Below are 21,584 nucleotides of genomic sequence, written 5' to 3'. Positions count from 1 at the left end.
GAGAAATTATCCCGAGCTGCTATTTGATGGATACCTCTCCCTCTGGTGCAGCACCGGGCCTGCAATCTAAGCTACATCTCGAATATTAAAAATAACAATGAAATGCAATTCCACCGACCCATCCTAACTTGATTTGGGGCCGCCAGGAGAAGCCGGCTGCCATATGGAGATTTGCTGGCCATTCCTGCTCCGTGCCTGTCCCCCCTTCCCATGGATTGCCGCAGCTCCAGCCACGCTCTGCTGCCTCCAGGGCAGTTCTTACGGATTTTATCTGGTTTTATCACCTCTGCGTCCCCTGGCCATCCCCTCGGAGGTGCAGGGTCTCTGCCCCTGGGAAGCCCTGGAGTAATCCCAGCCCCGATTCCAGGCTCAGCTCCTGGAAGGGAGCAGAATCCAGGTCGGCACTGCAGCTGCTCCCAGCTCACCTTGTTTGTCCCCTGGGCTGTTCCACCTGTGCCGTGACCCCGGAATGCGCAGGGAAAAGCAGATTTTTCCTGCCAGGCCCAGCTCAGTGTGTACAGGAGAATACGCAGAGCCGTGCTGAGGGGACAGTGACATTTCCCTGGCCCAAAGAGCCACATTCCCTGCTCTCCCTGAACGCACAACTCTGGCCCCACCCCTTCAGGACAGGGCTTGGAGAGACCTGGGACGGTGCAGGGTCCCTGCCAAGAGCAAGGGAAGGAGAGAGGTGAGCCTTGAGGTTCCTCCCCACCCAAACCATTCCAGGGTTCCGTGCCGCAGCTCCGCGTGCTGAGGCAGGGGATCTTTCATGCACAGCGTGGAATGAAAAGAGGAAAATGTCTCTTCCTTTTTCTAAAAAAGGACATCAATAAAACTCTTACATGAAAACAAGAACAGGAGGAAAACAAGCTGAGCTGCAGAGACACAACAATCACTGAGGGCTGAGACCTTGGGAAGGAGCTGGAGCCCAGAGTGGGGTTTTGCAGGGAGTTTTCAACCACTCTCAAATGTCAGGTTGGGTTTTTTGATGCTCTTCCATTCCCACCATAAAACAAAATGATTTGAGGACCCTTTGGGGCCCTGGAACAGCTCCCGCTCTTGCTGTAGAGCCCGAGCTTCACACGTGGGTTTAGCTGCTGCTTGCCCCTTATGACACTCTGGTTACGGGGTTAAACCAGCAGCACTTCCATTAAACCCTCTGTTGATCATACGGAATTCATGGATGGGCAGGGGCTTGGCTGTGAGGGGAATAAATGAGCTGTGTGTTTCTCCCGGGTAACTCCAGGCTTATCAGGGGACTGGGAAGTGCCCTAAACACAGCCAGGGTTTTCCAGGAGCCTGGGGAGGTGGTTACCCAGGAATCCAGTCTGTACGACAGAGCTGCAGTGTGGAATCTTTGCGCCCCGTCATCTAAACCGTTCCATGCTCTGCCTTTCCTTCGTGTCCCTGCCCATCCCAGCTTCCCCCAGCACGGGAAGGATGGTTTGGAGCTCAGCAGCCTGGGCTAGAGGAAAGTGGCCCTGCCCCTGGCAGCTGCTGAGCTTTCAGGTGCCTTCCAGCCCAGAGCAGCCCAGGACTGTGGGAGCTCTCCGCGCCTTCTGCAGGGCCAGGGCAAGCTGGAGCTCGGCTGCCGAGGGATGCTCCGCAGCAGGATTGCTAAAGCACGGCTCGGCTCGCTGTAATGTGTTATGACACAGATCAGCTGTTGTTTTCCAGTCTCAAAGGAAACCTTGTGGAATCTCATTCCTTTGACTGGATTAAATTAGCTGCAAATGTTGTCCTTTAAACACAAACTCAAGGCCCTTTCGCTGGAAAATGAAGCGTGGATGGCAAAATCTCTTTCAAGCCATTGTTTCTTTGGAGCTGTGGTTTACCTTTGGTTCCCTAACAAAGTAAATTAATAAATGAAGGGGTAGCAGAGTTGTTTCTATAGCAATCCCCATGGAAACATCAAAAATGCCACAAACACTCATCCTCAGCCTCCAGCTCCCGGGAGAGCACAGCTCGGGGTAAAGCACAGCCATGGCTCCTGGATTCAGCCCAGCTCCTGGTGCCCTTTCCCTTCAAGAGCTTCGATAGCCATAGATCCCCAAAATTAAAGAGTTTTCCTGACCTAGTGAGCACATTCCTTTGGGAAGCGTCCCTGAAAGGTGCTGGAGCTGCTCATCCCTTTCCACAGGGCGCCCTTCAGAAGGAGGAGGAGTCAGCAAACCCAGGGGCCATGACTTGGATGGAATAAAGAGGCGCCTGGTGAAAGACCAGAGTGGTGGCTTAAATCCTGGGATTTCCCTACAATGAACCTTGCTTTGGGAGAACTTCCACTGAGTGGAGTGAGATGGTCCCACACCTCTGACCATCCCGCCGTGGCTTTCACGGACACATGGAATTCCTGGGATGGCGGGGAGGCCCTGGCACAGGATTCCCAGGGAAACTGTGGCTGTCCCATCTTTGGGAGTGCCCAGGGCCAGGCTGGATGGGGCTTGGAGTACCCTGGGATAGGGGAAGGTGTCCCTGCAGTGGCACGGGGCGGTCCTTAAGGTCCCTGCCAGTCCTGCAACTGAAGTGCTCAGGAGCAAAGCACGGAGCAGGGCTGGAGAACAGCCACATTCCAGGGCTCACATCCGTTCGGGATGGATTTGGCTCCCGGTCAGGGCTGACAATTAGGCCGTACAGTTAATATTTTTACAGCTGTTTTATTAATAACGCATACAGAGCACCCAGCCAGGGTTTGTTGGAGACACCTCAGGAAAACGAACGATGTAAATAACAGATGGATGCGGAATAGTCTCACCAACAGGCACCGAGATATTCCCATCTTGTTTAGGAGGAATCTAAATAGACAGATTGGAGATAAACAGGCAAAGGGAGGAGAGCAGGGGCTGGGATCGGAGATGGATAAACTCAAAAGCACCTGGGGAGTCCCTCGGATCCTCGGGATCATGGCATCCATAAGGTTGTGGATGTGCCCACCTGGAGGAGCCTTTCCTGCACCTCTCCAGCCCAGCCAGCCCGCCTTAACCCTTGCAGGGTCTCAAGCCCAGCTCCCCAGCCGGGAAATGGTTAATTAGGATAATTCCAACAACCCCGCAATGATTTTGCCTGTAACTCTTAACTCCTCTGTTCCATGGGTTTGCTGCTCTGACTGTGTTGGAATTTTGGGGCAGAGAAATGAGAAGAGAGAAGGGTGTGCGGGATATGCCCAGGAAAGGATGGATTTAGTGCATTTTGGGGGCAAACAGCTGCCGAATGTGTGCGCAACACGAGCAGGCAATGGTCCCCGGTGGTTGATGCACAAAGCTCTGTGTGGGAAGGGTAAACCAAAATCATCTGGCGCCGGGAGCCGGGCAATCACAGGGATTTGCAGTTGGATTTATACCTTGGGATTTTCTCTGGAGCTCGGAGAGCTGGGAGAGCCGGTGGCTAACAGCTGGAACTGGAGGTCCAGGTTACCTGGTGTGTGATGGGAGGAGGGCGCGAGGTGCCCACACAGGAGAAGGGCACCAGAGCCCTCCAGGGAGAGCTCAGAGCCCCTGCCAGTGCCTAAAGGAGCTTCAGGAGAGCTGGAGAGGGACTTTGGAAAAGGCACGGAGGGACAGGACAAGGGGAATGGCTTCCCACTGCCAGAGGGCAGGGACAGATGGGATATCGGGAAGCAATTCCCGGCTGTGAGGGTGGCACAGGTTTCCCAGAGAAGCTGTGGCTGCCCCAGCCCTGGAAGTGTTCCAGGCAGCCCCATTCCGCTCCTCCCGGGATTGTCACACCTCAGAGCCGCGGCATTCCCACGCATCCCGAAATCCACAGGTATGTGCCACTCCCGCTGTGACCCGAGCGCGCTCGGCGGGGAAGCAGCGCTCGGAATAGCAGCGAAGGCAGCTGAGGCTGCGGAAAGCAGGGAAAGCGAAGGGAGCCAGGAGTTCTGAAACGCAAACTGTGATAAATCTCAGCCTAACACGCCTCGGCTGGGAACACACCGTTCTCCCGGAGGAGCTGACTGCCTATCAGTGCCTTTGGAAAGGCGCTTTCTCCAGGGCTCGCTGCGGAGCGCGGGGAACACAAACACGAGGGCCTTTTCCCAGCCCGCGCCTCCCCTGGCATCCCAGCCGGGGGTTGCGTTCTCTGCGAGGAAAGTTCACGGCGGGTTCATCCCGGCTGCTTCGGAGGGGTTCGGCAGAGGGATAAACAAACAACAATTAGCACCTGATTAGCACCTCTGACATTTCCTGCGGCCTCTGTTGTACGGGTGCAGAGGAAGAGATGCTCCCGTCACTTGCCGCGTCTCAGCGCTCGGCTCCGGCTTGGGTTTTAGGGAGAATTCCTTCCTGGGAAAGGTGGTCAGGCGCTGGCACGGCTGCCCAGGGCGGCGGCGGAGTCCCCGTTCCCGGAGGATGTGGATGTGGCAGTGGTGGCCTGGGCAGGGTTAGACTCAGTGGTCTTCGAGCTCTGTTCCAACCTCAGTTCCTGTGATTCCAAAGGATTCCATGAGGATATGCTGGCATTGTAGTTACATTTTCTTAACTTCAGGCCACAGGCAGAGAAACTGCCCAAACTTCCTGGAAGGAGCAGCAGTGACGGAGCCTCCCCGGCAGCCGCTCCACTGGATCCCAGGACAGTCGGGAATTTCAATGGAGACAGTTCAGGGATAGAAAGTAGAGGCAGGAAGTGTGTGGAGCTCCGTTTGCCGAGCTCTACAGTACAGACGTCTTACCACATAAATTTAACAATTATTATTGTGTTGCCCTTTTCCAGGAAAGGGTAAAGGAGATTTGTAGGAGCACTTAACACATGTAAATCCCCACCTCTTTAAGGCAAAGCAACGCGCTAAATGGGGCCATAAATATCCCGAGTATTCTGTCGTTTCGGAAATCATACCTTTCCCCCTCCTCTCACTGCAATTAAACCCGCGCCTTATTCTAACATAGCTCTGGGGAAGCAGGCATTTAAAAACCTCCAAACAGGTGTTTGTTGAGGGAGACAGGAGCTCCGGGGGGTTCGGTGGAAGCGGGAGTCAAAGGCAAGGGTGGTTTATGTAGCAGGGCCTGAAGTCCCACTTGCTGCTGCTTTCCCAAAAACTCGGATCAAATCCCGACCAGCCGCCCCTTTCGCCCCGTGCGAGAGCTGACAATTCACCTGCGGCTCCTCCTTCTTCTTTCCAAGGGCTTTGGCAGCGAGGGTGGGAATCCCAGGAGCAGGGAGGCTGGGAAAGTCCTCCAGTACCACAGAGTCCAGCCTGTGGCCGATCCCACCTCGTCACCAGAGCAGAGTCCAGTCCCTCCCTGGACACCTGCACACCTCCCCGAGCAGCCCCTGCCAATGTCCAGTGTTTCCATCGCAGCCCGTCCAGCGCGGCAGCTGCTTCCTGAGGAATCCATTGCCCTTTCCCGGGGCTGGAGACCGCTGGGAACTGCGGAGCGTTTCCGTAGCTGCTCCTTGCCCAGCCCCGCCCCGCCTCGCTGCGGTGCCAGGGTGCCTGCTGGATGATTTCTGTGTTGTGATCAGCGCGCAGAGCCCCCGCTGTCCGTGACTGAGCCCGGCCGGTCCCGAACGCCCGGTTCTGGGTTCAAACTGACTGCCTGGCCTGCTCCTTTTACGATTCCAGTCAGAGCTCGGCGGCGCTGCGTCGCTGCCAATTTAACTGCACTTTTACCAGGACGACGAGGACGGAAAAATGAAAATCACATTTGGCACATTTAATCAGATAATTATTTTTGAAGAAACGAGCAGGAATGTTAAATACATTTCTCCGTTTTTTTCCATCTGTTGCGGCTGACGTGCAAGACTGGGGCTCTAATAACGAGGCCCATCTCCCGCGCTGCCTCCTGATTAATATTTCAGGATTATCCGAGCGCCGAGGTGCGGCCGCCGGCTCCGTGGGCAGCACATCTGGCTGCCACGTGTGCCTCGTTCCCTTACACCTGTAAATCCGGGGTCAGGGCTCCGCCTGCGAGGGGCCGCAGAGCCCTGGGGCGCAGGGGGTTATTAATGGGGCCAGGTGCCGCTCCGGCTCCGGGTAATATTCCTGCCCCGTGTAGGGTGTCAGGAAGCAGGGCTGCTGTTAATCACCACTGCAGCACTCCTGGAGCCAACGTGTTCTCTCCGCAGCCCTGGAGCTGCCTCATCCAGCGGCTCTTGCATGCGGCAGTGGACTTCGGGGCATCCCGTAATATGTACCTGTGTCCACACAAGGTGGATAACCTTCAAAGCCAGCCCAAAGGCTTTTATTCGGGATGAAAATCCCAGGGATTTTTTCCCCCCAGTCCTGGCCAAACTGAGCAAATCCGTAACTTTGCAATGGAGCAAAGAGCTGGAGCTTCCCGCCCCTCGGGCATCCGCAAGGAAGGGAATTCGCCCCTTCGGAGTGACTTTCTCACAGGTTTCCAGCCACAGGGGGACACCCAGCTGGGACAAAAGTCCGGGGGAAAGGCCACGGGCACCAGGCTGCTCCTGAACAAGGAGCGGAGCCGCCTTGTTGGGACAAACCCAGAGAGGGAAGCAGAATCCCTGGAACAGGAAAAGTGACTGGGACATTTCCCTGGAGTGAAGGTTTTCAGGGATACAGGCATATCTGCTGCCCTGCAATCCGCAGCTCCCTCTCCAGCCGGGAATGGCAGCACAGGGGTTTGGTATTGCTCTGAATTGCTTGGTTTGTTTAGGGAGAGCATTCCTGGAAAATCAGTTCCTTTGCTCCTTTTTCCTGTCTCCATACAAATAGTTCATAAGAGTTTTTCTCCCCTCCAGGCAGGCCTTCCCTGATGCCCAGGGAAGCTCCCGAGACAGGAGTTCTGAGATGGCCACGTCGTGGGAAGTTGTGGATCCCTAAAGATTTGTTCCACTGGACACTGGAGCAGGGAAGCAGGAGCTGGACTGGAATCCCCCAAGGATTTAGGAAGCACCAGGGTAAGCTGCTGAAAAGCTTGTTCTCCCAAAGTTTGGAAGTTTGCTTTTCCCCCAGCCAGAGGAACGAGTCCAACCCCCTGGACGTGGAAGAGGGAACATCTCCTGTTGAATTTTGCCGTTGCCATAGCGATTGATTAAATAAAATAAAACCCCCCTCCACTTGTAAATTCCAAATCCTAATTGTACCGACAACAATCTAAATGTGGCTGGAACAGTGAGTCACACTCCAGATTCCGTGTCTCCGAGCGGGGCTTCATTTCCATCTAACAAGGCAATTACTGTACCGTGTGTTAATTCCGTATCATTTAATTAACAAAAACGTGCTGCTGGAGCTTTAGCACCTCTGCTATTCCGGCAGATCCCTATCTCCGGCGGAGCTGAACCTCCCTGCCTTATTTGGTGCTGCTCATTAGCATACAATATGCATATGTGCCCTTCCCACAGCCGCCAGAGTTCCAGGTCTGCAGAAAACGCCCATCCCAAAAACGGGAGCCAGAGCAGGACCAGGCTTTGGCCCTGCGCCCAGCCCCAGGAGGTGCCACAGCCAGGTGGGAATGCCCTGGGTGGCATCCAGCAGCTCCAGCAGCTCAGAACCTCGGGAAAGCTCGTGCTGCTGGACAATCTCCACTGCACGCAGGGCATCTGACGTGGGCACAGGGATGGGCACCAGCCGGAGCCCCGGGTGTGATGATGTCACCAGGCCCAGGACAAAACTCAAATATATGGGAAATCAGAAGGAAAATATTTAGTTTAAAGCCGAGGTCGGTTCTGCAGAGAGGCCTCCGTGGCCTTGTTTTACTCATTTTCACGTCTAATCCCATAAAAGCTTCTGTTTCTCACTCTTGGAAGTTGCCAAAGAATTCGGGGCCCCCTTCCAGCAATTAGGTCAATACACAAAGCCCCGATAATGAGTTGTCAGTGACTCAGCCCCCAGCCTTGGCCAGGGCAGGAGGAAGTTTTCCGACCTGGCTCTGCTCCTTCCTCCCCGAGAGATCCCGGAGGATCCCAAGGACCAGCTGCAGCCACCCAAAGCCTGGCTGAGCCATGAGTCTCTTCCCCAGAATAATTTAACACGTACGGAAAACTGCAGGAGGAGATGGAGAGCGTGGCGGAGCCGAGGGCCATCGGGACACGGCCGACATCTCCGAGGCCGTTCCAGAATCCCAGATGAGAAATGAGGCCCTTCCCTCATGGCACCTCGGGGATAGGGATGATTTCATGGCAAACAGGATGTTGGGATGAATGAGGCAGCACCAAGACACGATGCCGGGTCCCATTTCCCCGTTTATTTGGGGCATGAATCCCTTTAATTGATTTGAAGTCATTTTGGATGGATATTTAGCTATAAACAAATGGCATTTCCTTCTAAACCCATATTCCCGAGCCTGTGGACAAACACAGTCAGGCACCAAATCCCTTCAAGGGTCGGGCTTTGGGATTTGCCACTGGAAGAAGGGGAGGCAGCTGAAGCTGGGAGCGCGCCGCAGCCCCAGCGCCGTGTGCTAAAGCTGTTTGCCCATGAATATAGATTACATTTTTTTCCATGGCAAATAAACAAATGCATAAAGATGCATTATTTCATAAGCATAAAAAACCCTGCTGCAACTATAGTGCTTTTCATTTGTTTTTATGATTACTTGTAATTAATTAGCATCAAAAGAAGATTATCAACATCGCTAAAACCCGAGATTGTACCGGCAAACGCAGCAATGATGGCGCTGCTTTATCTTTCTATTAAGGTGGAAAAAAAAGGGAATTATCGCTTTTTTATTTCATTTTTTAACTCTGCCGAGATGGAAGTGTCAGAACCTGGTGGCAGCACAGCCTCAAAATGCACCAAAGTGCACAAAAAGAGAAATAATCTTCTCTAATTACAAGCTGTGCTGTGACCAGGCACATAAATATTTAAGGCAGTTTAAATTGTTATTAAAGTTGGGTTTCCAAAAGCCTTTTTCCAACCCATGTTTACACTTTATTGAGCAATTTATGAGGTCACTGCTCATGCACCTCATCCAAAACGTCCCCCTTCCACTGAGAGCCATAAACCGGAGGCTTTTTGATGGGATCTGGAGGCTCTTAACAAGTTCTCGCTGCCTGGCCCAGAGACCTTCCCCTTCCTGGGATCAGTGGCAGCGCTGGCTGTGCTTTGGGCACCGAAATCCCAAAAAAGGGACCTTCCTGCCCCTCATACCTTTCTCCTGACATTTACTGCCTTGCTGTCAAGTCTTTCTGCAATCTTCAGGAGGAAGGATTTGAGAAGAGAGGAGGTGGCTGCTCGTATCCCGCGGGATGTGGGAATGCGTGACATCCAAACCTCCTAGCTGGGAGGGAAGAGGAGGGAATAAATAAACAAACCCCACAGGTGTGTTCCCAGCAGGAACATAGGTCCCAGCAGAGGACAGGGCTTTGAGTTGGAACTCCTTGGTCTTCCAAACCCAGCAAGTCCTTGGAAACAAGACAGTGTGTCCATCCATAACTCTGGGTCTATCTCCCACACTCCTCATCCCAGAGGCTTCCTGGCGGTCCCAGAGGCTGCCAGGCCTCTTCCCAAGGAGAATAATTCCCGAGGAGCTCTTCCCAAACACCCTTTTCCTGGGAAACGCCAAATCCGCAGCGCTGCCTTATTTTAATTAATGATTAATTAATGAAGGGCCGTGTTTGTCCCAAATTGATGGGCGTGGATCTGCTCCCATCCTCGTATGAAATATTAACACAGCACTTGGGCTCAGCACCAGTCTGCAGCCATTAGGCTTCCATTTGCATATTCATGAGGACTCATAAATGTTGAAGGAGCCAGCGAGGAGCCCGGCAGCGGTGGCCAGGCGGAGCCAAGGCGTATTTACAGCCTTCATTAGTGCCGGGTTTGTGGGACAAAAGGGCCGGAAACAGATCCAAGGAATTCCAGTCTGCCACGGCAGCAGCTTTTCCTCCTCTTTGTCTTCCTGAGCCGAGGAAACTCCAGCCCAGCCACGAAGGGCAGCACGGAGCAGCTCCTGGTGCAGCTGGGGTGTCCTGCTGTTCTTCCACCGTATCTCGGGATGTGTCCTGGATCAGCCTGGTGTAGGTCAGCACAGCTAGGGGGTCACACATCCATGGCCGTGGTCCCTGGGGACACCATGGCTCCTGCCAAACTCTGCGGACAATGGGAATGCTTTGGGAGCCAGGCATCCTTACCGTGGCTGCGCAGGACCGGGTGTGGGTGAGGCGTGAGGAAGAGGGAACATGAGAGTTCCAAATGGAAAACCAGCGGTCCTGGCCTGCCTATCCTCCAGGGAACGCTGTCAGGGAGTCCCGGAATGGTCTGTGTTGGAAGGACCTTAAGGAACATGGTGTTCCACCCCTGCCATGGCAGGGACACCTTCCACTGCCCCAGGTCGCTCCCAGCCCGTCCAGCCTGGCCTGGAGCACTGCCAGGGATCCAGGGGCAGCCACAGCTGCTCTGGGGAATGAGTGGAAGCATTGGAAACTGAGGCAGCCACTGCACTGACCTGATTAAAGTCCCGGCTAACAGGAGAAATGCTCATTATTTACCTCGGTCCTGTTGATAATAAACTGCTAAATGAATGTTATTAAATAACATTTTCCTGTCTGTTAAGTGTAGCTAAAGCAGGACAGCGATTCATTGGCAAGACAATAAAAGTTCCTTTTCTGCTTACTGGATGTTTTCCCCTCTGCAGAGCATAAATCACATTTTGTGTGAAGTGTGCATCCTTGCTCTGCCAGTTATTTGAATCTCTGGTATTTTATAATAAATGCTTTTTATTGATTTTCATTGTGCAGCACCAGGAATTGAATAAACTCCGGGCGCGAGCAGCTGAGAGGAACAGGCTGAAGGAGAAAATGGGATCAGCATCTTTCAAAGGTAAAGGTGGAAGCACACGGGGGGACTTGCCTTGCTCAGCAGCTCCCGGGAGCACCATGAAAAGCACAAACATGATGGTGGGGTGATTCTTTCCTCTTAAAGCCCCAGAGCTGGGATGGTTCTTGGGAAAGGCCAAATAGGAGCTGTAGACTCAGCAAATCCCAGCATGAGCTGGGCTGGAAGGGTCCTGGAAGTTCACCTCCTTTGGGGTGTTCTGACCTGCTCCATGAAGTAGCAAGTAAAGTCCAGCTGGATGGAGCAGGCTCAGCCCGGGGCTGCGCTGTTCCTGGATTGGGAATGACACAGGGCCCTGGTCACACAGCTCAGGACAGATGGGAATCCAGGGATTTCTGCAGAGTATGGCCTCACACCGCCCTGGCACAACAGCGCTTGACACCCGAAAATCCCCCGGCAAACCCCACATTGTTTCCCTGCTGGGTTAGCTGGGAAATGTGTTCCTACTCCAGGTAATGCGGGGCTCATTACACAATTACCTCAAGTGCTTCACAATGCATTAATTGCTGCTTGATTTAAACATTTCCCATCCAGGAACCCAACTCTGTCATTGTGACAAATTGCAAGTCAATAATCGGGTTCCTCGGAAGAGGGAATGAAGGAGCTGGAGGTTGCCTGGTCGAAGGAACCAGACCCTTAGTGAAACCCCGGGCATCAATTTTTGGATGCACGTGCCCAGGTTCCGGGGCAAGCGTGAGGTAGAACTGATCCTTTTGGCACTCAAAATACCAGTTGCGGGCTCACAGAATCATTCAGGCTGAGAAAGACCTCCAAGATCCTCTTCCAGCTCAGGGCATTCTGTGATTCCACGACTTTATGATTTAATTATCTCAGCATTATTTACAAAATACTCCTCAAGCCCCGGACCTTCTCGAGAACTCAGTGCCGGCCACCACCTCATGACTCTGTTCCCAAATTCTCCAAAGGGAGAGGAGCACACAAAGCACATCCAGGTGGGCACCCTGTGGAATAGCAGCCAGAACTGGCACCCCAGGAGAGGCTGGCAGCGGCTGGGGGATCCCGGCACCCCTGTCCGACTGCCTCTGCAGCTCTGGCTCCGAGTGCCCCTCGTGCAGAGCTCTGGAACAGCGCCTCGTCTGCTGATTTTGTAACACAGATTGAGGCTGACTCAGGACCTTGGGCACAGCCATTAAAGCAGTCACTTGTGAAACAACTGGATTCAAAGGAGTTTTCCCTGGAGAAAAATTCCCCCGTCAAACGGCAGAGTGGGAAAACTGCACACCTCCGGCCTTTTCTTCCCGGCGTTTCATCCCCTTTTCTTTCCAGCCCTGGGTTCGGTGGGCCCTGCCATGTCCCTGTGCCACAGCCCGGCAGCTCCTGGCTGGAACTGTGGCCATTTCGAGGTCAGCAGCGAATTTTCCATTCAGCAGGGAGAGGATTTTGCCCGAGGTGCCTGCAGATGTTCCAAGAGATGCCCCAAGGCCCTGCAGATCACCAGGAGTGACTCCACTCACTTCCTTCAGCGCTTCCTTCTGCCTCGCTGCCCTTCGGAGCCATCCCAAGGAATCCTTGCTGGCTGGCCAAGCCTCGGCAGTGCCTGGAGCTTCCCTGTCCCACCTGCTGCCATCCTCCATCCCTGCCAGGGGGCCCTCAGCTCTGCTCTGTGAGGCTGGCGGGATGCTTCCCAGCTCCCGGAGAGAATTCCAGGGTGTGTTTACGAGCTGCAAGCCCAGGTCATGAATCATGAGGATTTTCTTCCAATAGAGAATTCCAGGCAGAAGAAGGGGTTTCATCCCCCAGGAAGTTCTGGAACACTGTGCCAAGAGTCTCAGGCATCAAAACACACCTGTGCCTCGTCTCTGCTACTGTCCTGACTCGTCACTGGATGTCAAAGCGGTCGTGGAATCCTGGAATCATCGTTTCTGCGTTCCAGGGGTTCTCCCGGCAGGGCTCTGATCCCACCCTGTCAGCGAGAGCTGTGTCTGCCTCCCTCCCTCCGGGGAGAAATGTGTTTGTAATAACACTCCTCTCCCCGAGATGGGAACCAACAGGTTTGAAAATAATTCCCAGGACTTGTGTTCCCGTCGCGCGCTGATAAAATGGCTGGTTGGGAACCGGCTCCGATGTGACGGAGCCTTAAATTACTGGAGTTTGATGAGCCTGGTGCACACGTACGGAAACTGTCACCGGGAATTCTCCCCATCCAGACTTTATATAATAAGGGAGGGATTAATCAGGAGTGGAGGTCTGCAAATATTTGCCTGTTTCCATAGCGATGGGGAGCCCACACACACAATAAATACCTTTTCCCACATGCGTTATCATCGCTGCCTAATCATATAATCACCAAGCCATGGCTCAGGCGGGGCCGGGAGGAGAATAAACACCATTAATTAACAGATTTATCAGCTAGAGGAGGAGGAGGAGGTGGCAAACGAGGAATGGAGCGGAAAACGCGCTTTGGAGCAGGTTTGGGCCTTTCTCATTTCTCCAGGAAACTTCGCAAACTCTTAATTAGCTCACCAAATCCTCTCTGTCTTCTTCCAAAAATAAAACTTCTGACAACTGTTCAAACCACGCCGCACTCTCACCCACCAAACACACATTTCAGTACAAATATAAAGCCATGGCGGGGAAGTGTCAGAGGCATTGCTTCGAAGGAGGGAAAGTGAGACTTTTGGCATCGCTCGCGAAATCCGACGAGTTGTCTCCCGGAGCGGGACGCGGATTGTCTGGAGCTGCAGGGAATGTGGCACATGACAAAGGAGTGACACTTGGCCAGCCAGCGAATTAGTAACGTTTGCATGCAGCAGCTCCGCTTGCCTGAAATAATCCCTCCTGGCATTTCCAAACACCTTTTCCCAGGGTGGCAAGTCCGGCCTGCTCGTCCTAGTGGCAATGGAGCATCCAAACCCAAAGGGATTTTTGGGATTAAGCCTGGTGCTGTTCATTCCTCCCTCCATTCCGAATCCAAGGGGGCTGTTGCCGGTAAAGTAGCAAAGTTCTGAGAGCTGCTTTGGTTTCCAAGGGCCAGCAGGAGCCAGAGGGTTCAGCTCGGAGTTTCCAGGGATGAAAGCACCTCGGGCTGCTCCCGCTGCCGGGGGTGAGGAGCAGCCATCCCAGGGGATTGTCCCCGTGAGCACCGAGGGGATCACGGAACGAACCGTTCCATGGCTTATGCTGGGGGTAGGAAGGGACCTTAGAGCTCATCCCATGCCACAGGCAGGGACACCTTCCACTATCCCAGTCCCACCTGTGCTGGGACACTGCCAGGGATCAGGGGGATCCACAGGCGCTCTGTGGCACTCCTTGGATCGCAGGCTCCTGGTTTATTATTTCCCACTGAAAATGCCATGATTTTGGGGCTGCTGGAAGTGCCAGAGCTGTCACCCTGGAGACTGATCCTCCTCAGGGGATGCTCCCATCACCCTTTCCAAGACTTCTCCTCCCAGCAGCAGGAACAGATTTTTGGAACGAATGGGAGCATTTCCACCCTGTTAGTGCCACGCTGAGGAGGCGAGAGTCCCTGTGCCCTATCCCAGAACTCCCAGGGCAGCCCGGGAGCCGTGCTGGTTCACGGCCCGTTCCCATCCGCGGGAGGAGCGGAACCCGGAGCTGGGCTGCGCCACTCCCAATCTCCGCTGACATCTGAGTAATGTGGATTTTGCTTCGATGACAAGCTCATTATGGAGCATAATTGCGACGCAATCTCCTGGTAAACACTGGGTTAAAGCCCCTGGAAGATGCTTGTTCCTCTCGTTATTAATTAGCATGTGTCCACTCCGCCAGATCCAGAGCCCAAACTTCATTTGTTATGTTCAGCCAAATGCATGAGTAGCTTTGGAGTAATTATTTTCCAACATCATCTAATACCTCTCTGCACATCAATTAAAAATCCTCTTAACAAGGAACTGCATTTTGTTTGAGATCAAATGCCTCGTCCAAAGCTGTATCAATCATGTAGAGCTAATTAGTGGGTCTGCTTTATATCATTTGTTTTACTTTATTATTCTATTATACACTTCCTAATGAAACCAATTGAACAATTTTGAAATCTTTGTTCAATTAATTGAAGGCTTAAAGGCCAGCTCCCTTTTTTTTGGCTTTAAAAAGCACGGATGCAAAGGGAAATAAAATTCCCTGCGTGTTTTATATCTATTTCTTTCCTGGGGTAAATTCTCCACAGCTGCTTTTAAGGTTTTAGCACTATTTTTATGTCACTTGCAAATACCGCCTGGCTCAGCAGCCCCTGGAAGGCCTTTGTTCACAGGCAGGTGATGGCAAAGGGCTGGAACAACAGGAGAAAGATCTGTGGGAGCTGATCCCGAGCCCAGAGCTGCCACATCCTAAATTATTGCTGGTGGACACGGACGTTTTCCAAGCTAGTTGCAAAAAGGAGCTTTGGAGAGGATGCTCAGGGTAAATATTTGCTGTGGGAAAAGCGGCTTTGAATGCCTTGTTCTTAGAAAAGGAGTGGATCCAGCATTTCGGGAAGCTCCGAAGAGTCAGTGCTGTCAGTGCCACTGTCCAGGAGCTCCTCACTCCGTGCTTTCGAGAGGAAGACTCTCCAAGGAGGACCCTGCTCAGCCAAGCTCAGCCTCCAGCAGCTCCAGCAGCTGGAGCTGGAGCTGAGCAGCACGAACTGCTGGGAACCTCCAGGCCGTCGTGCAGCTCTGTTTTCCAGACACCATAAGGAGAGGGAGAATCCCGGCCGGGATTAGAGCCGTGTTGATGAACAAGCAATAGTGGAGCATCCCCAAAATCAAATTGCAGCTAGAGGGAGGGAGAGCTGTGACAAGGGAGAGACTGGAAGGATGGGATAAGGCTGTTAAAAAGCATCTCCATCCCAGCAGGCCAATGGCACCTGGACTGTGTCACCCCGCTGCGGCAGCAGGATCAGGGCAGTGCCAAACTGCAAATCCTGGGGACAGTTCTGGGCTCCTCAGGACAGGAAAGAGCCCGAGGGGCTGCGGCGTGTCCAGGGAAGGAAACGGAGCTGGGAAGGGGCTGGAGCTCCAGGAGCGGCTGAGGGAGCTGGGAAAGGGGCTCAGGCTGGAGCAAAGGAGGCTCAGGGGGGACCTTGTGGCTCTGCACAACTCCCTGACAGGAGGGGGCAGCCGGGGGGGTCGGGCTCTGCTCCCAGGGAACAGGGACAGGAGGAGAGGGAACAGACCCCAGGAGGAATTTCTCCATGGAAAGGGTGGGTGGGCAGGCCTTGGAAGGAGGTGTTGGAGTGCCAGTGGTCCGAACTTCCAGCTCCCCAGCATTTCTGGGACACATCGGCCGTGGCGCAGCACAGCTCAATCAATGCCCCACCGGAGCCGCTCGTGCTGGTGGAGGAGCAGGAATTCTGTGCAGCCAGGCTGCCTGAGCAGCCCCTCTGCAGCCACAGTGAACGCTTCTCAGCTAAATCAAACTGACAAATCAGCAGATGCTGAGGGGCTCGCAGCAAATGGACTGTGTTTCCTTTTTCATATGGAGAAGGAGGGTAAAAATAAGAATGACTTTCACATGCCGTCAGATTGCTTGGGAGAAATCAAGGGATATTATAGAAGCATTGGAGCAGAGGGAATTCAGATTTAGACCTCTTGAAATCTGGGGTTCAAGCTGAGTTTCTACTTCTCAGTAATAAAAGAAACTACTCCTTGTGTTCATTCCGAGCTGCGTTTAAAGGCACAGGTCTGTCAGAAAGGAGCCCTGGTCCCGGCTGCTGTTCCAGCGGGAGCCACCTGTGCATCCCCCTGGATACACAGGGATCCGGCCACGCTCTCACCCATGCCCACCACGGTGTGAACCAGCTCAGGGGTGGGCAGTGGGATCCCAGAGCTGGCTCAGAATCGTGGGACGGGTCGGTTGGGAGGGACCCTAAAGCCCATTGCATTCCAACCCTTTGCTGTGGGCGGGAGCAGCTTCCACCAGAGCAGAAACTGACTGGGAATATTTATGGATTCCCTGTGAGCAGTCAGTGAGCTGAGGCTCGATGTTTGTTGTGCACACAGGTTGCCCTCAGTTCAAGCTGTAACAGATGGCGTGGAACGGCACCCGAGTGCATCCCGACTCAGCTGCTCTCCCGGAGGCAGCGCCGCTGGACACAGCCCCTCGGGCACGGGTGGTCTCAGGCCCGGCAGAGCCGTCTGATGTCCCCTCCCCAGGTAGGAAGGGCTTTGGTGTCGGGACATTTGGGAGCCATTAGGATTCCTCACTCATACACAGCCTGTTTTCCGTCTCTGCCCGTTCGGGAGGGACGCGGGGGAAGCATCCTTTTTGGATTATCCCAGCATCCTGTTTGGAGAGTTCTGGCCAGAAAGAGCAGCTCCAGTTCACTTCCAGCTATGAAACAAAAGCAGATGCACACAAAGCCCGAGATCTCTTGGTGTCAAAAAAGAACTGAGCTCCCCTGTCTTTGGGGCCTCGGTCACTTCTGAGCCTAAGAAGTGTCACAGGAGAAAAATCCCAATAATAAGTGGAGTGCTGAACTGATGTGAGCGGGAGGAAAAGCAGGGAAAAGGCTGTTTTGGAATTCTGCAGTGTTTAATTCTCTTTGGGGGGTGATGGAAACAGCCCTTCTGAGGGCGCAAATCCTTCCCACGCTTGGATTTCAGCCAGAGGAACACCGGGTTCCAACAATGCCTCTGGATACACAGCAAGGTACAGGGCAGAAAGTTCATGGAGATCTGGGCAACCTGGGCTGGTGGAAGGGGTTGGAATGAGATGGGCCTTCCCATCCCATGCTCCTGCTCAGCTGCAGCCTGCCCTTGGCAGCACTGAGCTTTCCCTGGATGGTGCCTGTGCCTCGATGGGATGCCCAGAGCAGAGGTTCTGCCCTTTAGGAAGCCCAGGTGAGCAAATTTATCTGGAGTGTGTGGTGCTGGCAAATCCCAAACACCCCCAGGAGTCTGCAGCTCCACTTCCACGTGTGCCTGAAGTTCCCTGGATCCCGTGTGCAGCGTGTCTGTGCTCACATGAACGTCCCAAGGATTCAGGTCCCATCTCCAGGTTCCGGCACGTGTTCCCTGGCTGGGAGACCGGACAGGGCCCCCCCCGGGTGCAGCGGCTCCGGGGTGGATTTGCAGAGAGCTGTGCAATAAAGGCGCTCCGGAGCTGGGCTGGCACAGGCAGTGGTGCTGCCGGCTGCTCCGGCTGAGGGAGGAGGGCATGGGAACGGCTCCGATGGGAGGCAGAAATGGAGCAAACGCACCAGGAGTGCACGCAGGGAATTAAAGAAGGGGTTAAAAAATCCTGGGCGGGAGCTCACCTCTGCCCTGAGGGTGTTACTCAGCCCGCACGGCATTTAAGCCCCATTTCCAGTCTTAAAATAGGGCTTAAGTAGGCCAGAAGTGCCGGTAACCTCGTGCTGCCCCAGCTCGGGGATGTTTGCAGCTCGAGTGAGCACTGAATTCTTGCTCGGCCCGGCGGAACCCTCCTGGCACCGAGCCCTGAGCAAGGTTTGGTGAGGATGGCTGGCTCCAGCCGGGATCCGGGAGCCCGAGCCTGCCCGGGATGAACCCAACGGAGTCAGGAGCGCTCCGGTCCAGCTCGGAGCATCCTTAGCACATCCCGGGCAGGAAGGAAAATCAGCCGTAGGACTTTGCCTCCGTTTCCTCATGTTTCCCCTCTGCTCTGCGAGTTTAGGATATTGGGAAGAAAATGCAGGCCTCTCCTCACATTTTTCTTAGGGACAACAGCTTGTGGTGTCTTGACAATGAACCCAGACAAAGGCAGGGACGGGTCCCCCTCCCGTTCCTGGTCCGCACAGCCTGGGATCTTCTCCTTCCCCTCAGCCAGAACAGCCATCTGGAAATTAATGTGGAACAAAGTGTAAAGGGAGAATATTTTTGTGATCTAATCCTGTAGGTCCCATTATTTAATTTATTTATACAAAGCAGGGAACGCCGAGACAGATGCAGGAGAGAGCTCGAGAGGCAGCGAGGACATTGTTCAGCTCTGCTCCTCTAAAGAGCCAATTATTCCCCTTCAAGTCCTTTAGTTTCGGGGGCTGCCGGAGTCGTTGGAGGGATAAAAGTGGGAGCCTTTCATCTGGAGGATTCAAGTGCCAGTCCTCCAGGCAGACCAAAGCCACATGGAGTGGGTTGGCTTCTTTTCCTCCTTAATGCATTATTCTGGAATGGGATTATTAAACAGTAGTGAATACAGAATTTAAATCTGCACCATTGACAGCTGATTAATTTCTTTTTTTTAAGCAAAAAAAAAAAAAAAAATTTCACTCATCATCAAAAATATAAATTAAATCCTTTAAGGGAACTTCCAAGGAAAAGCACAATGGTTGCTACTTTCCCTGACTCCAACACTCCTTGCTGTAATTCCGCATTAAGGGGAATTTTCTTTTAGCTACCAAATAAAATCCAGATTGCAGTCCTTGAAATGAGGTAACTGGAGGTGTCCTGCCCCATGAATCCCTCACAGCAGGTGTCAAGGAGCTCCTGCACACCTGGAATTCCCCAGGCCCCTAGCTGGAACTGAGCCCCAGCCTCTGGCACATCCATACCCATCCATAACCACCCACACCCATCCATACCCATCCATACCCATCCACACCCATCCATACCCATCCATACCCATCCATACCATCCATACCCATCCACACCCATCCATACCCATCCACACCATCCCTACCACCCACACCCATCCATACCCATCCATACCCATCCATACCCATCCATACCCATCCATACCCATCCATACCCATCCACACCCATCCATACCCATCCATACCCATCCACACCCATCCATACCATCCACACCCATCCATACCCATCCACACCATCCCTACCACCCACACCCATCCATACCCATCCATACCCATCCATACCCATCCATACCCATCCATACCCATCCACACCCATCCACACCCATCCATACCCATCCATACCCATCCATACCCATCCATACCATCCACACCCATCCATACCCATCCACACCCATCCATACCCATCCATACCCATCCACACCCACCCACACCCATCCACACCCATCCATACCCATCCACACCCATCCACACCCATCCATACCCATCCACACCCATCCATACCCATCCACACCCATCCACACCCATCCATACCCATCCATACCCATCCATACCATCCATACCCATCCACACCCATCCACACCCATCCATACCCATCCATACCCATCCACACCCATCCATACCATCCACACCCATCCATACCCATCCACACCCATCCATACCCATCCACACCCATCCACACCCATCCATACCCATCCACACCCATCCACACCCATCCATACCCATCCATACCATCCATACCCATCCATACCCATCCACACCCATCCATACCCATCCATACCATCCATACCCATCCACACCCATCCATACCATCCACACCCATCCACACCCATCCATACCCATCCACACCCATCCACACCCATCCACACCCATCCATACCCATCCATACCCATCCATACCATCCACACCCATCCATACCCATCCATACCCATCCACACCCATCCATACCCATCCATACCCATCCACACCCATCCATACCCATCCATACCATCCACACCCATCCATACCCATCCATACCCATCCATACCATCCACACCCATCCATACCCATCCACACCCATCCATACCCATCCACACCATCCCTACCACCCACACCCATCCATACCCATCCATACCCATCCATACCCATCCATACCCATCCACACCCATCCATACCCATCCATACCATCCACACCCATCCATACCATCCACACCCATCCACACCCATCCATACCCATCCACACCCATCCACACCCATCCATACCCATCCATACCCATCCATACCATCCACACCCATCCATACCCATCCACACCCATCCACACCCATCCACACCCATCCATACCCATCCACACCCATCCATACCATCCACACCCATCCATACCATCCACACCCATCCATACCCATCCATACCCATCCATACCATCCACACCCATCCATACCCATCCACACCCATCCATACCATCCACACCCATCCATACCATCCACACCCATCCACACCCATCCATACCCATCCATACCATCCACACCCATCCATACCCATCCATACCATCCACACCCATCCACACCCATCCATACCCATCCATACCATCCACACCCATCCATACCCATCCACACCCACCCACACCCATCCACACCCATCCATACCCATCCATACCATCCACACCCATCCACACCCATCCATACCATCCACACCCATCCACACCCATCCACACCCATCCACACCCATCCACACCCATCCATACCCATCCATACCATCCACACCCATCCATACCCATCCACACCCATCCATACCCATCCACACCCATCCATACCCATCCATACCCATCCACACCCACCCACACCCATCCACACCCATCCATACCCATCCATACCCATCCATACCATCCACACCCATCCATACCCATCCACACCCATCCATACCCATCCATACCCATCCATACCCATCCACACCCATCCATACCCATCCATACCATCCACACCCATCCATACCCATCCATACCCATCCATACCATCCACACCCATCCATACCCATCCACACCCATCCATACCCATCCATACCCATCCACACCCATCCATACCCATCCATACCCATCCATACCCATCCACACCCATCCATACCCATCCATACCCATCCATACCCATCCACACCCATCCATACCATCCACACCCATTCATACCCATCCATACCATCCACACCCATCCACACCCATCCATACCCATCCATACCATCCACACCCATCCATACCCATCCACACCCATCCATACCCATCCATACCCATCCATACCCATCCACACCCATCCATACCATCCACACCCATCCATACCATCCACACCCATCCACACCCATCCATACCCATCCATACCCAT

At 53.6% G+C, this 21,584-nt stretch overlaps 2 long non-coding RNA genes across 3 annotated transcripts in view; one reads left to right on the top strand and one right to left on the bottom strand.

The window, feature by feature from the left end:
• The window catches only part of LOC125319673, a 107,351-nt gene that overhangs the window by 52,362 nt on the left and 33,405 nt on the right, over positions 1-21,584 (top strand). For both annotated transcript variants that reach the window (XR_007200853.1, XR_007200854.1), the window contains exons 5-7: positions 6,697-6,855; positions 10,636-10,717; positions 16,693-16,845. This is a non-coding gene — a long non-coding RNA (uncharacterized LOC125319673). The remainder of the gene's footprint in view (positions 1-6,696; positions 6,856-10,635; positions 10,718-16,692; positions 16,846-21,584) is intronic.
• LOC125319674 lies at positions 2,639-5,687 on the bottom strand. The gene is made up of 2 exons (XR_007200855.1): positions 5,089-5,687; positions 2,639-4,419 (listed from the first exon to the last, which is right to left on the bottom strand). It is a non-coding gene; the product is annotated as an uncharacterized LOC125319674 (long non-coding RNA).

Source organism: Corvus hawaiiensis, chromosome Z (genome assembly GCF_020740725.1).
Source record: "Corvus hawaiiensis isolate bCorHaw1 chromosome Z, bCorHaw1.pri.cur, whole genome shotgun sequence".
NCBI lineage: Eukaryota > Metazoa > Chordata > Aves > Passeriformes > Corvidae > Corvus > Corvus hawaiiensis.
This window is presented reverse-complemented; position numbering and strand designations above follow the sequence as displayed.